General features: G+C 35.9%; 1 protein-coding gene and 1 long non-coding RNA gene across 6 annotated transcripts in view; both read right to left on the bottom strand.

Moving 5' to 3' along the window:
• LOC133528380 (uncharacterized) overlaps positions 1–16515 on the bottom strand; it is a 563200-nt gene that overhangs the window by 304374 nt on the left and 242311 nt on the right. The gene's annotated exons all lie outside the window — the stretch shown is intronic.
• LOC133528088 (uncharacterized) lies at positions 9258–15648 on the bottom strand. Of its 2 annotated transcripts, none has more exons than XR_009800947.1 (2): positions 14823–15648; positions 9258–11795 (listed from the first exon to the last, which is right to left on the bottom strand). It is a non-coding gene; the product is annotated as an uncharacterized LOC133528088 (long non-coding RNA). The 2 variants fall into 2 exon arrangements; XR_009800948.1 differs by having other exon boundaries at positions 14896–15648.

Here is a 16515-nt window from a genome sequence, read left to right as displayed (position 1 = left end):
GTCAGGAATGGAAATATATCTGTAACTCTTTATATTTGTGTTATATGTAACTGATTGTTTAGGAAGTTCATAACATTGTACCTACCTAAAGTGGTTTTTTTTTATTGCACTGATTCCTAGCCGATTAAAGCCAAAATATTTAAAACAAAGCCTTTTTCCTTTTTTCCTTAGTGGATAACTTGCTACTTGTAGCCACGAGTAGTTCTGAAAATTCCTTTTAGTGTCTCATCTAGTCTGAGTCCGCTTATTCAATAGCTTGCTATTTTGTGGAAATAAATTAAACAATAACAAGAAAAAACGGTCCGTTATTCCGCAATTTTCCAGAGTTGAAACAAAATGAAATACGATAAATATGTTCGGAGCTTTTATTCTTACAAAATTTTATATTACCGTTGGATATTTCATTTGTCCCGAACTTTATGACAGCGAGGAATTGTAGACAACAATAATAAAACAAGTTATTTGCCAGTGGGGGCGCATTGAAATGATATATTGTTATTACAAGCAAAGAAATAATCACCATTTATTTTTTAAGACTGACACGCTGAATATTCATACAACATGATTTTTAAAGTCTGTTAATTTCAAGGGTGCATTTTTGAGCTTAAATTAAGTAACTTTCCCTAAGAAACCGGCATTCTAAAGTAATTCTAAAAAATGGAGTTATTTTGGAGATAATCAATGATTTATTATTATCTGATAACTTGATAAGGCCCCTACAAGCTTATACAGTTGCCTCAGCGCCTGTTTACATATTGATAAGTGTTTAGTATGAGTTTATACATACATACATATAATCACGCCTATTTCCCGGAGGGGTACGCAGAGACCACGGATTTCCACTTGCTACGATCCTGACATACCTTTTTCGCTTCCTTCACTTTCATGACATTCCTCATACACGCTCATCGGTTTAGGGCGCTCTTGACCTGGCCTTTCTTCAGGATTTCCCCGATTTGATCAGAAAAAGTACGCCGAGGTCTACACCTTCCAGCTCCCTCTTCTACTTTTCCCTTATACACTCTCTTTGTTAACCTTCTTTCACTCATTCTTTCCACGTGTCCAAACCATCTCAACATACCTTTCTCAATTTTTGTCACATCTTCGTTCAGTCCACACTTTTCCCTTATCACACTATTCCTAATTCTATCTTGTAATTTTACACCACACACACTTCTCAACGCTGTCATGTCCACAGCATTCATTTGACTCTGATGCCTCTTCAGTTTATACATTTGCTACTAAACGGAAGTACTAACTTGGATGGTGGATATTCGGAAGGTCATTGATATGTCATAGTTTTCAATAATTTGGTGGAGTTAAATATAAGTAATGACCGTGTTACAACAACGCTTTTAATTATTTTCCTTAAGTGTACTTAGCACAAAAAATACCTTGTATCCATGTAGATTGAAGCAATCCGTAAAGGTAAAACCAAATAAAACGGCTAGAATGTCAAGTGACAAAACTACATCTACCATCGCTAACATGCCTTGTACGCGCTACGTTTATTTTTCATAAACCGCAAAAAACATTACTGTCGTACAATTATTCTAACGCGTTGTCCCGGCATTTTTGCCACGGATCATGGGAGCCTGGGGTCCACTTGACAACTAATCCCCAGAATTGGCGTAGGCACTAGTTTTTACGAAAGCGACTGCCATCTGACCTTCCAACCCAGAGGGTAAACTAGGCATTATTGGGATTAGTCCGGTTTCTTCACGATGTTTTCCTTCACCGAAAAGCGACTGTTAAATATCAAATGATATTTCGTACATTAGTTCCTAAAAATTCATTGGTACGAACCGGGGTTTGAACCCACGATCTCCGGATTGAAAGTCGCACGCTCTTACCGCTATGCCACCAGCGCTTCTTGTTTCTCTGTTGCATATGTAAGTTTTTCTATTACACCGTATTTTAATATTACTTCAGCGCAGTGTCGCTATCTTTGAAATGTGGAAAACGTAAAATGTATGTCGACATACACCGGCATAAATCTTAACTCTATTACTCTCTTGGGATAACAATATGCACACCCGGAGAATAATGTAGAACACGACATAGAAATGTAGCAAGTTTCTGGAACTTTTACGTCAGACGTCTACCACACGAAACTGAAAAAAATACAGTGTAAAGTACACTGGTAGTTTTTGTCAAATTGCGTACATAATACTCTCAAAGCGCTGTTAGCAGATTTTTTTAAATCAAGCCGCACTTTAATAATATTTTTACTGTATTTTTTTTACAACAAGTACAACTGAAAACAGACTAGGTAACTATGAGCAAACAATGCAGCAAAGAATTGATTAAACAGCCTATTTTCCGAAGGCCAATAACACTGATATGGCCAATTAAGAGGGAATTGGTCAATTTGTTTTCGACATCATTGTAACTGCCCATCCGTCATGCGAGCCGTGAAAAAGTTCCGACATCAATCAACGACATCGTACAATTATTGGGGTTCCGTTCGTCAAGTTGTAAGAATATATTTTGAAATTAACTAATCAAAATGTATCTAGTAGACATACCTGTTCTATATGACACCTCCGAAAATAGTTAAATAGTAAATTCACCAAAAGTTGTCGCGTTGTGTTCTGTACAAAGTTGGATGTTTATTCCTTCTAAGTATTTTTGTTGAGGCGCAAAATGTGACGTCATTCAATCACGGAAGAATTGTCTTCTATTTCTGCAGATTTTTTGAAAAGTAGCATACTTACTTTGTATGTGTTTCCATGAAATCAGCTGTTGAGGTAATTTCAAAAGAACTTCGCAGAAAGAAATGCAAAATGAGTATGACGTGACTCAAGGTTTCATCATCCAGCTTGAATAAAACATCCTTGTACAGAATCCTATGACAAAATAATAGATGTCATTTATTTAGTATATTTTATTTACGCCAGCATTTTTATTGCACTTTTAATATTTTTATGATTAACACTAACACGTTCATTCATATTGTCCCACATAACCGTGGCTTTTCTCAGAAGATTAGGTGGATAAAGGCAAAAAATGCAGTTATAGGTACCGGCGCCAGCGATGTCAAACCTCGGTTCCCAAAATAAGGTCTGCTATAAGAAAAAGCATTTGAAATATCGGCGTCTGCAAGACAATAAATCAGTGACCGTATATATTTGTACTTGTCTTACACTTTCTGGGGAAAATACCAACTTGTTTTAGCTGTAGCTTTGTTAAACAAAAGTGAAAACATTCTCTTCTACAAAACACAAGGTAAAATAATAAATGCGTCACCCGCCTATAATTATAAATAATGAGGAAAATAGAGAATTTATTCCACTTGGAGATGTTTATAAAATAGTGTAAATTTATTTTGGTATGCAAATATCTCGAGTTTTCTCGTAATCTTAAGAAGGTAATCGCACGCCACGAGAGAATCCGTACCACTTAGCAAAACCAATAATCTCACAAAGCATGACCGTGTCGTGGGTCCTAACCACCGTGACATATATGATAAGGCCACTAAAAATATTTCAGTCACGACCACGACCTTTCATTTCAATGTGTCAAATAGGAATATTGACATTGCCACTGTCATCGGGACATGTACGTATTAGAATAGTTTAATTTTTTTTTTAAGAAAACCTGTAGGCACCTATTATATAAGCTTATAACTGAGTGTACTCATAGTAATAACAGATAATTCATACCGGTTGCCAAATGTACTCCTATTCTATTTCTTGCTATTGAATATTGGAAGTAGCAATTCATTTCTCCGCTCCTCCATACATTACGGCCGGATAACCTGATCACCTATTCAGACCGATTGTATCATGTTTTCGAACGTAGCCAAATAATATACAGTCCACGTTCGTATTTTCTGTCCAGAATTGGTACCTATTCTTAAAAAAATCCATCAATTATTTATTTATATTTATAAAATTTTATACTACGATGAACGATTATACAATTTATGAAAGAAAGGAATACATTGTATTTCGTGCACTGTCTTTTAGGTATTTTATGGAATACATAATACCAACATAATACCGGATTATTCAGGTTGCCGGTGGACACGAATAAGTAGATAAATGCGGCCAGAGTAGGTAAGCCGAGCGCATACACAAAGGGTCCTATAACACTACCATACTACACTAAAAGGCAGAAAGAATATGTTTATTGTTGGGATTCCCTTTATTTATTTATTTATTTTCATTTAATATTAATATATAATTTGTAAAAATAATGTTAATTATACCATTAAAATTGATGAGACAGCGGAAGCATTTAAAAAAAATAGGGAACCGTTGGCCTTGATAGTTGGTACAAAACCTCAAAGAAACCATTGTACCATCCATCTTTAGTTGTGTAAAGTCGTCGAGGAGGTTTCCCTTGGGGCGTCAAAAGTGATCCATTCTTGCTCCGTATAGGGCAATCTCCGGAGGCAGCAAACACAGGATCAAGTTTTCACTTTGCCTTCGCCCATTCGCCAGGACTGTGAGATTCCTTTGCCTCCTTAAAATTAATGGCACGAAAATGCTTTAGTAGAAATGGGAGCCTGGGCTTCGTTTTACGCTTTAGCATAACATTTCCAGGCAAGTGCTGTGCTTGGACTACTTTAATTAAGTATATTAACTATTTAGCACTCAGCTGCATAATAAACAGGACATTTGGTGAAAACATACTAGAATACTTAACTACCGTGCAAGTACTCGTAGCATGAGTAACTGTCACAATGTACACTGTTATCCCTTTTGTCATAATGTTCTATATCATTTGAGAAGCGCTGGTGCCCTAGCGGTCAGAGCGTGCGATTTGCATTCCGGAGGTCAAACCCCGGCTCGTACCAATGAATTTTTCGGGACTTATGTACGAAATATCATATTTAACTGGTGACCGAAGAGCTGGCGGCTTCCTCGCACAACGTATCAGTATTGCGATACAACGAGGAAATGCCACCAGCATCCTTGGTACAATGCCTCAAGGGCCTATTTTAGATATAAGCTAGTTATAGTAATCATCTGTATATATCCATTATGTAAATTGTTATTGTAAATAAATATTTATGTTTGATATTTACCAGTCGCTTTTCGGTGAAGGAAAACATTGTGAGGAAACCGGACTAATCCTAAAAAGGCCTAGTTTACCCTCTGGGTTTGAAGGTCAGATGGCTGTCGCTTTCGTAAAAATTAGTGCCTACGCCAATTCTAGGGATTAGTTGCCAAGCGTAACCCAGGCTACAATGATCCGTGGCAAATGCCGGGACAACGCGAGGAAGAAGAGTTCTATATCCCTTAAACTATATTATATTCATGTAGACGACGTTACCTGAAACGTAACCAAAAGTACCAAAACATGATAAAGAATTGAAAGAAAACATTGTGTCCAGGATTTATATGCCCGAAATGAATAATTGTTTTTCTTATTGTTCGCAGAAAGATAAACATATAACTTGATCATCTCACATGTACCGACTACAAATCTTTATTGTTACTCCTCCTTCCAGGTGTTTCCAAAATCAAAACGTCTGAAAATATCGATACGAAAAAAGTGTCAAAAATATGTATACAAGACTTTATTGCGCATATATTAAGGTAGTGACCATGACCGTATCAGGTGCTACATTTTTATATATTATGGCCTACGAATATACAGATGGATAGGCCACCTATAAGTGCTCCCATCTTAGAGGCTGGCAACGCACTTACAACCCCTCTGATGTTGAGGGTCGCTTACCATCAGGCAATTCATCTGCTTGAAAGATGAAGTGAATAGACGAAGGTTTGGTTGTTTCACTTAAATAAAATAGGGAATGATCAATTAACATTCAGAATCAGAATCAGACTCAGAATTGTTTACCTCTTTTTAAAGTGCTGTATTATTTGTATTGTTTCTGTATTGAGGTGTGCATTAAAGAGTATTTACAGTACATATTGCTACTTTACCGCACTAGTACGAAAATTAGCATATTACGTTACTGTGTCGAAAATTTAAAGGGCCATAGGTACTGTAAAACGTTGTACGATACATGTGTGAATAGATAATCCGCAACTCGTGTCGATTTAAAACACTCCCTTCGGTCGTGTTCATTAGCGAAAGAGTGGACTGTAGGTCGAAAAAAAGGGCGATAGGGAATGAAATTTAGGGGTCGGTTGAGCAAGAAAGTTGTGTTGCGACAAAATTAAATTATTAAATTGAGCTTGAGTGTAAAAAGGGCGAAGTTACCTTCCAGTCCGGGAGTTGTGGGGTTGAAATCGTCGGTCGCCGCTGAAGACCGCTGGTGGCGATTCCGGCTGTCCTTGTCGCAAGCTAGAAGTAAGCTTAGAACCGTTACCTTGAGTCATCCAACTTAGACCTCGGATTTTCCACTTTACGGATGTGCACGGCGTCCTTCGGCTACACAACACTGATACTAAATATGTACTAATAATATTACTGATAGTAGTGCTTTAGGTCAACGCGAAAATAATAACGAGAATAGCGAAACGATGTGATCTAGTGGTAGTGGTTATTTATCGCCACTCGTTTCGAATTTCCTATTTTTCGCACTTGTATCGTAATGTATTATTGTATTGTATTGTAACATTTACTGAATGTGTAAGGTTGATCCTCGTCACGTATTCTGTATCATCCTGATTATATATATATTGATCTCAAAATCAACGTAACTGAAGAACAACTGGGGCAATGATGGTACTTACCACAATATAAGTAATACGTATAATTAAGTAGTCCTACTATTCATCATCAATCATTCCGAGAATTGTTGCAAGAATATAGTACATTACGATACAAGTGCGAAAAATAGGAAATTCGAAACGAGTGGCGATAAATTAAAACACGACCGAAGGGAGTGTTTTAAATCGACACGAGTTGCGAATTACCTATTCGCACATGTATCGTACAACGTTTTACAGTACATATGGCCCTTTAAATGTTCGACACAGTAACATAATATGCTACTTCTCGCACTAGTGCTATAAAGTAGCCCCATATGTACTGTAAAATTGTTTTTCAAGCATAACAATAACTGGGTATTAAGTTCAAATGGTTTAAAACAGTTGGAAGGTAATTATTTTCTTGGTAATACAAAAATATGTACAGGTATTTTGTATTGGCGTTAATTTGATAATTGAATCAAACAGTATTACTATTTTACAAAATCAAGAAGATACAGGATCAGATTTAAGTTCGTCTAGAAACGATCGCAATATATATATTGAAGTACATATGAAAAAAAAAAGATTTATAGTACTGTAAATATCACCACCACATCGAAACCGCTTCAAAAAACACTGCCAATAAGAATAATACTTGTTGAAGTTTTGATGACAATGTAAAAAAAACCGGCCAAGAGCATGTCGGGCCATGCTCAGAGTAGGGTTCCGTAGTTACTCTTCCGTCACAATAAGCTAAACTGGAGCTTAAAGTATGGTAGATTGTTAACCAAGGGATGAACTGTGGGTGTACGTCTTTTTAATATGAAGGGAAAACTTTTTGCGATAACTCAAAAACAGCTAAACTGATCATATCCGCTATAGTTTTCATTTAATGTCTTTCTTAAGCTCTAATTCCAAGATTTTTTATATATGGTTCAAAAGTTAGAGGGGGGGGGGACACATTTTTTTTTTCAGAGCACGTATCTCCGAATATATTCACTTTATCAAGAAATGTTTGTTGAAGACCCCTATTAGTTTTGAAAGACCTTTCCAACGATATCCCACACAGTAGGGTTGAAGCAAAAAAAAATGTTCACCCCCACTTTACGTGTAGGGGAGGTACCCTAAAAAAATTAAATTTTTAGATTTTATTGTACGACTTTGTCGGATTTATTGATTTATATATTCATGCCAAATTTCAGCTTTCTAGCACTAACGACCACGGAGTTAGCCTCGGACAGACAGACAGACAGACGGACATGGCGAAACTATAAGGGTTCCTAGTTGACTACGGAACCCTAAAAAAGGTAATACTTATACTTACTTCTATTTTGTTCATACGAGCGCAGTAGGTACTCGGAGCTACCCACAGAGTATCGGGCGTCCCTCAGGAATTCTTGTCTTGGATGGCAGTAAGCTTTCAAAGAGCGGACGTCAGTGGTACTTGTTCATATGTATCCCTTATTTTCTAAAATTTCAGCACTAGATGTATACTGTGTACGTGTCGTACATACCTAACCATTGAAAATACATTATAAATATTATTTTATCGTTTTCACTCTCACATTCACATCAATTTCGCAATCTGCCTGATCTTACAATCGGCCGCCGACATATATATAAAAAGATTTCTTAGTAAATTTTTATTGAATTCATTTTTGTCATATAAATGTTTGGCAATTATCAAACCTATTATATCTACATACACGAATAACGATAATTCATTTACTGCCATAATAAAAATATATGTAAATTTGAAGTTATTTACTGTGTGATAATTTAACACAATCAGCAATTATGATCTACAGCTACTTAAGCGCCGCAAATGCCTTTGATTGTTCAGGTAGGGGAATAGAGCGACCACGTAGCTTACATATAGTACCACAGTTCCCACATTTTGGAACAGTGCGATAAATTTATAACAATTAGGATTAAAATATAAATTCGTTTAAAATTTTAGATTCATTTTTTTAATTAAATATATATTTATCCTATGCAGCTTGCATTACTTAGTATATCCCATCAAAAACATTACATGTAGAAAGATATACATCTACTACACAAAAGTTTTGACATGTAATGTTAATAAACCAAGTCAGTTACTTTAGTCAGGTATTCACAGAACTCGATTTCCACCGACTTGCATATTTTAAAAACTTTTTAATACTTACAAGGAAAGGTACCCAACTTCGAATGTGGATTTTTTAGGAAAAAATGAGTTTAAGCAGATATAACAAAACACGTGCTCATTATTTTTTGCTACTTTCAAACATATACTATAGTAGGATACTTTTACTTGATTAATTTGGATACCTAAGGTTGTCAGACTCTACTGATATGCGATATTTTTGGTGAAAGACTTTTTGCTTAATTATCATCTGTAAGATTGACATGAAAGCAACTAGATTTGTAAAACCTACTATCATCAACAGTCGCACGAGAACTGGGCTTCATTATAAGATAGTGTTCAAAGCTTTAAGAATACCGCTAACTTCTTGGTCGCTCTGGATGACTTAATAAGCGATTCTAATAGTACAAAGCAATTTATTATTGCTGGCGATATTAATATCGATATACTTTCAGATTGTAGAAGTCCATTGATTTAAAGCTCAGTAAATGGGGTTTATCATACAAACCACTGCATCCAGTTAATATTTCTTTTATTACATCGATACACCGTATTAACTAAGATCAAATCGTACATAATATCGGTCGACGGCATTCCGCCAAAATCTGACAGTTCTCTATATAAAACTAAAATGACCATAAACACAACAACCAAAAAGTATAAAGCCCGGTGCATAGTACACGTTATTATCAGTATAAGGCCACATACAGGATATTAACTATTGTGATGCTTACAGCTTCGGCCATCCTTTTTTTTTTTAAAGTGAGCCCTCTCACTAAAAGTAATTATAAACATTAATAACAACAGCAATATATCGTAACACTTTTATCGATATCAAAGATAAACATTCACAACAACAGTATTTGTAAAGTTCTACACAGTACACTTCTTATGCACAGTATGGGCTCACATGAATCAATCATAGCCAATAATAACCTTTAGCCTTATTGAGAAATAAATCTTAACGCTTAACATGCTTGAATCTGAGATCATGTAAACAGTCATTGAATACAACCAACACCTGGTAGCTTTAACAGCCTTCTTTAGATAGTCTTTCAATATATGAACTAACTTACAATCATGGTCTGCTCTAGGCAGTCTGCCAAAGTATAAACCAACCTCAACGATCACAGTCTGCCCTCAAGGCCTGATCTAAACAATTTGGCAAAGTATAATACATGATCATAAACAATCACAGTCTGCACTCAAGGCCTGATCTAAACAATTTGGCAAAGTATAATACATGATCATAAACAATCACAGTCTGCACTCAAGGCCTGATCTTAACAATTTGGCAAAGTATAATACATGATCATAAACAATCACAGTCTGCACTCAAGGCCTGATCTAAACAATTTGGCAAAGTATAATACATGATCATAAACAATCACAGTCTGCACTCAAGGCCTGATCTAAACAATTTAGCAAAGTATAATACATGATCGTAAACAATCACAGTCTGCACTCAAGGCCTGCTCTAAACAGTTGGGCAAAGTATAATACATGATCATAAACAATCACAGTCTGCACTCAAGACCTGCTCTAAACAGTTGGACAAAGTATAATACATGATCATAAACAATCACAGTCTGCACTCAAGGCCTGCTCTAAACAGTCTGGCAAAGTATAAATACATGATCATAAACAATCACAGTCTGCCTCAAGGCCTGCTCTAAACAGTTTGAAAAAGTATATAACATGATCAGAAGCAATCACAGTCTGCCCTTAAGGCCTGCTCTAAACAGTTTGGCAAAATATAATACATAACCACAAACAATCACAGTCTGCCCTCAAGGCCTGCTCTAAACAGTTTGGCAAAGTATAAATCAACATCAAAAATCACAGTCTGCCCTCAAGGCCTGCTCTAGGAATTTTAACAAAATATAACACATCATAAACAATCACAGTCTGCCTTCAAGGCCTGTTCTAGACATCATTCCAAAGTATAAATTGTTATAGCCTGCTCTAGACTTGACTGGTCTAGACAGTCTGCCATCACGGCCTGCTCTAAAAGACAAGCTGCTATCAAAGCCTGTTCTAGACAGTCTGCCAAAACTCACACCTAATCATTTTAATGATTTAATTTGTTAGGGCCTGCTCTAGACTAGATTAGTCTAGACAGTCTGCCACAACGGCCTGCTCTAGAAGACAGGCTGCTATCATAGCCTGTTCTAGACAGTCTGCCAAACCTCACACCTAATCATTGTAATGATTTAATTTGTTATGGCCTGCTCTAGACTAGATTCGTCTAGACAGTCTGCCATCACGGCCTGCTCTAGAAGACAGGCTGCTATCATAGCCTGTTCTAGACAGTCTGCCAAACCTCACACCTAATCATTGTACTGATTTAATTTGTTATGGCCTGCTTCAGACTAGATTAGTCTAGACAGTCTGCCATCACGGCCTGCTCTAGAAGACAGGCTGCTATCATAGCCTGTTCTAGACAGTCTGCCTTCAAGGCCTACTCTGGGCAGTTTGTCAAAGTATAAACGAATATAATGAATCAGGCAACAAGGCCAACTTCTTCAATTTCAACATTTATTCAGCAAATAGGCCACAAGGGCACTTTTACACGTCAACATGGAATTTGCATACAATTTAAAAAAAACACATCAACAATTATAAAATACAACTAACCGCAAATATCAATTCAAACAAATTACAAGTATCTCATATTACAAGTACCTTAACAGCATATATACCTACTTATGGCCTCTAGACAGTCTGCCATCAGGGCCTGCTCTAGATAGTCAGCCAAAGTATAAACTAACATAATAAACAGTCATGGCCTGCTCTAGACAGTCTGCCATTACGGCCTGTACTAGACAGTCTGCCAAACTGACCAACCCAACCAACCCAACACTCAGAGACTCTCGCTGGTCAGATGCAGATTGCTATATCCTGGACACGGCGTGTATAGTACGCCGGTTTCTCACTCAGCGGCCCTGGCCATCGGCAGCTTGGACCCTGCCCCACTGCTGACAGCACCATGTAATAGCTTAACCTTCTTTGCTTTAGTCAGCTCTTGCTGCGAGACCCTCGCTTATCATCAACTTCATTCGTCCAGCCAGGTTACCAGCGTTGAAACATAAAACAAATAAAAATGTTATAATTATTGGCAGTAGCAAAGATCGTTTTAGTCACAGTCATCATTAACAATGAACATTTTATAAGCCATAATTATCGACACAGTCGATCATTATCAACAACATCAGTCGTTACTATAATATACCTAATCATCATCTATATTCTATATCGTCATCAAAGTCGATCATCATCATTCAGTCATTATCATCTTCAACATCATCAATCGTTACTATAAATATACCTAATCATCATCTATATTCTATATCGTCATCAAAATCGATCATCATCGTTCAGTCAAGCATTATCGCCGACATTGTCATCGAAATCACCCAGCTCCGTTATCATCATTGATTTGGTCAGTTATTGACCGTTATAGACATCGAGGCAAACACCGTCACTGTAGACGACATGTTCAGTCATATACATCATCATCGTTATCGGAACTCTGTTGCCTAAGATTTTCCTTGGGTACCTGATTTACTCATAGGTGCTGAAATCGTAATCAGATGTCACAACATTAATTAAATAAAATGACATAAATATTCAATCAATTCATCAACACCGAAAATAATTACATTAAAAACGTGTTTTTTTTTTTGTTCGTTGTTACATCCGGTTATTGCCTATACTAGTGATGACAACACACTTCATGGCGAAAATGCAATCACTAATTTTGTGTTTATTAAACACGGTTGTTTTGCCTAAATATTTTTAATATCACCCACTTATTTCTTGTCATCACTGTACCTTCTGTCACAAAATCATGTGTGTCTTTATCAAGCTAAATTTTTATGATACAAAAATTTATGAATTACTTTATAAGGCTTCATTAAATTAAAATGTTATCTACTTTTAACTTCATTCATATAACTCACTCTGGTGTGTATATCCTTTGTTTAGGTCAATCACACAGTTCTTCACAAAACCATACTAAAATGTCTTAGTAAATAATTGGTGTTACCTGTTATATTCATCAATTTTACATTTTAAGTCAATTTTCAATGACAATCCTGTAAGTCTTGTCTTTTCAAAGGAACACTGATTTTATTAGCATATTAATTTTATATAAATTGATTTTCTTAAACTTTACAATGTTTTTATATAACTAAGTAAACTGCTTTTACCTTTGTAAGACACTTTCTGGTCGTGTCCATTACTTACACCTTTACCTACTTTTTAGTAACCTGAAATTTAATGATTGAATACCACTAACTGTTAAGTTTATTAACCTGAACCTGTCATACAATAATTATTTCAGATTCACCCTTAAAGCAAATGAAACTATAAGTCACTAATAAATTGTATTTCATAGCAACAATTCATGATTTCATTCGTGATTTGTTATTGGATTGTACAGCTGCATTATTTAAATTTTCATACCTAGTAAATTTAAGAAAAATAATACAACATTCATTGACTTATAAATTTCTTCATAAAGATGGGACTTACGGGCACCCAGTATGGTGCCAGCACAGCGGTGTCAGTGAATGCGAGCCAAGCGTGCACTCCAAAGTAACTATGCGACTGATGCAAACTCATCAACCATCAATGTGCATTGTAGCAATCGAACTAGGCACACCAAATGAGAATGTTCGGTTATATGAATGGGCATATCTTTACTTTTGAAATCTTTGACAACACTAATAATTTCAACAATATGACCGTGTGTGTTGACAGCACAGAAAAGTAATCTGTTCACTCAATCCTGTTTAACTAATGCTTTTATAGGCAGAATTTGCACTATGCTATTTGCACTTACTAAAATGCATAAAAAACACACAAACATAGATAAATACTGCTTCTCAACTATGTAAAGGTATTAAGTATTATATATAGTATTAATAGAGCTACAAGAATTCTAAATAAAAAGACTTGCATGATGTGAAATGTCAAAAACCAAAACGGGCCCGAGACATCAACATCATATGAATTCCCTGAATGATAATAATGATGCTTTGAAATTGTAATTTATATTTTGGCACCGTAGAGGAACATGACAGCAGTAAATTGGTGTAAGTCTGTTTTACAATATAAAATGGTACTTAATATCATTAATGATATTAATTTAACTTCCTTGGTTTGTATGTGAGGTGTGAGGGTTAATACCTTCGCTGCAGCATTAAGTGTAACTCGTAATTAACCATACTTTGTATGAGGTCTTTCAACCACTTACCGCAGTGAAGATGTCAAGTCTGGAATAATATCCCTATAGTCCAATATGCAAAATTTCCATACATCAAATGATATCTAAAATTTCCAAAAATTCAGCACATTTATTTTCATCTTTAAATTGTATAAGTACCTATGTAAATATTTCTCATATACAAAATTAGATTATTGTAATGCTACATTTAAAACAATAGTATGAAAAAGACATGAAACTATCAGTATCATTTCATATTTAAAAATCATATAGTGTGTGTGATTCCATTCATTCAGTTTTGTTTCTATTTGCCTCTCTTTAAATTTCCAGATAAATAATTTTCAATATACTTAGCAATACTAGGCAAGTCAATGCTTATACCTATATCATTCAATATCTTCAATTAACTTTTTTCTTTTGAATTTTCCCATATGAGTACCTAAAACCTAAATAACTTTTATAAATAAATAATTTGTTTGTTATCAAATCATAAACGAATTCATTTGTGTATTTTATCCAAAATGATTTTTATTAAGATTCTATTGAGACCAAAGTAGATAGAAGTATATTTTAATGAGTGTGCTGCTTGCTAAAGGCCTCCTTTAGCTCTTTTTCTTTAAAACTATCATGGGCCACTGTCCTACAATTCTAGCCCGCTGACAGATTAAGTTCTTCCTCTCATCTTAGTTATACCATCATTCCATCATAGCAAAAACCTCTAGGATACCAATCCAATACCTTTTTTTTGTTATCTCTTAACATATAAGTATTATATACTCATGCATAATTAAAAAAACCTTTCATTGCCATTAGTCCATCCAAAAATAGTAATAGTCAACATTCAACTTACAGAATGTCATTATACAACTCAGTGTTAATAACTAGATTCACTGAGCACTTGCACTGCACAATGCCATCCTTACCGCGTTGCCTTCCTTCATAACCATGTCACAGGCTCTTAAGTATGGCTCTTGTCTCACCAGAAAGTTGATGGTTGATTGCTTGCGCTTGCATTTTCGAGATCTACTCTCATTGTATTCCGTCTCATCTCACAAAACCGAAAACAAACAATGACAAGAACACGGGTTAATAAATAGGTCAATACCATAGCAAATGTATGTAACTATGTACAGCACATTGAAAATTTAAAACAAAACTTTTGATTTATGCAAACGAAACGAACTGTCAATCGTTCTCTTTAGCGAGCAAAACAAACAAGCTAATGAAATCTTGTATCATTTATATACTATCAACTCAACTGTTTCGACTATGAAACAAACATTTAAAAGACCAAGCAACTTACATTTTTATGCACCTCTATACAAGTGAAAATAAAATAATTAAGTGCATCCAATATCTATGTGGGCATTTGAATTCATAATCCCGCTTTCTGAGATGTAGAAGTCCATTGATTTAAAGCTCAGTAAATGGGGTTTATCATACAAACCACTGCATCCAGTTAATATTTCTTTTATTACATCGATACACCGTATTAACTAAGATCAAATCGTACATAATATCGGTCGACGGCATTCCGCCAAAATCTGACAGTTCTCTATATAAAACTAAAATGACCATAAACACAACAACCAAAAAGTATAAAGCCCGGTGCATACTACACGTTATTATCAGTATAAGGCCACATACAGGATATTAACTATTGTGATGCTTACAAGATGATGTGCATAGTGCAAATATTTCAGAATATTTATGTCTCATGAATGAACACGGTTTAGCGTCAGCCATAACTAAACCCACCAGAGAACGCGCTTGCTTAGACCATATCTTTGTCAGATCCAAATTTAAAGTAGTGGGCATGGTGTGCGACACAGACATTACAGATCACAAGATGGTCGCTGTTGGAATCACCTCAACGAAATCCCGGCCGGCAGTCCTAAATAGGCGCCGATCACTTACCGACTTTGATGGTGTTGCGGCTGAACTATCTGTAGTCAATTGGGCTCCGGTTTTAGAAGCTGACGATACGAATCTGGCCCTTGAATTATTTATGACAACCTTCAAATCTGTAGTTGAAAATAACACGCGGGAAGTTATTCTTAGTAGAAAAAAGTTTACGTTAAAACCATGGATGACGCCAGGGCTGCTTCGATGTGCTCGGCATCGAGACAGATTACACCTAAAGGCCAGGCAAAATCCAAATGACGAATTTTCAAAAGTAACTTACAACCGGTACAAAAATTACTTTAACAACCTTCTAAGAAAGCTAAAACACGAATATGAACAAAGCCTTCTCTTGATCCACAACAAGGACCCCAAGAGGTTATGGAGTACGATAAGAAATATATGCAACATTCCAAAGAAACCGACTCAACACCCGGACCTAGTTGACCCTAGTGACCCCAAGCAGTCTTTGGATAAGTGCAACCACGTCTTCTCGTCGGCAGGAAAAAAGCTTGCAGATAAAATCTTTGCTCAAACTGGGGAATCTGAGGGGACTTTAGCTGCCAAAGTCAACATAGGAGAAAGTCCTTCCGAATCCTTCTTCATGCATCCGACAAATGCCAGCGAAATCAAGAATATCA

Source organism: Cydia pomonella, chromosome 19 (assembly GCF_033807575.1).
Source record: "Cydia pomonella isolate Wapato2018A chromosome 19, ilCydPomo1, whole genome shotgun sequence".
Lineage (NCBI taxonomy): Eukaryota > Metazoa > Arthropoda > Insecta > Lepidoptera > Tortricidae > Cydia > Cydia pomonella.
The sequence above is the reverse complement of the archived record's forward strand: the minus strand, read 5'-3'. Positions and strand labels throughout refer to the sequence as shown.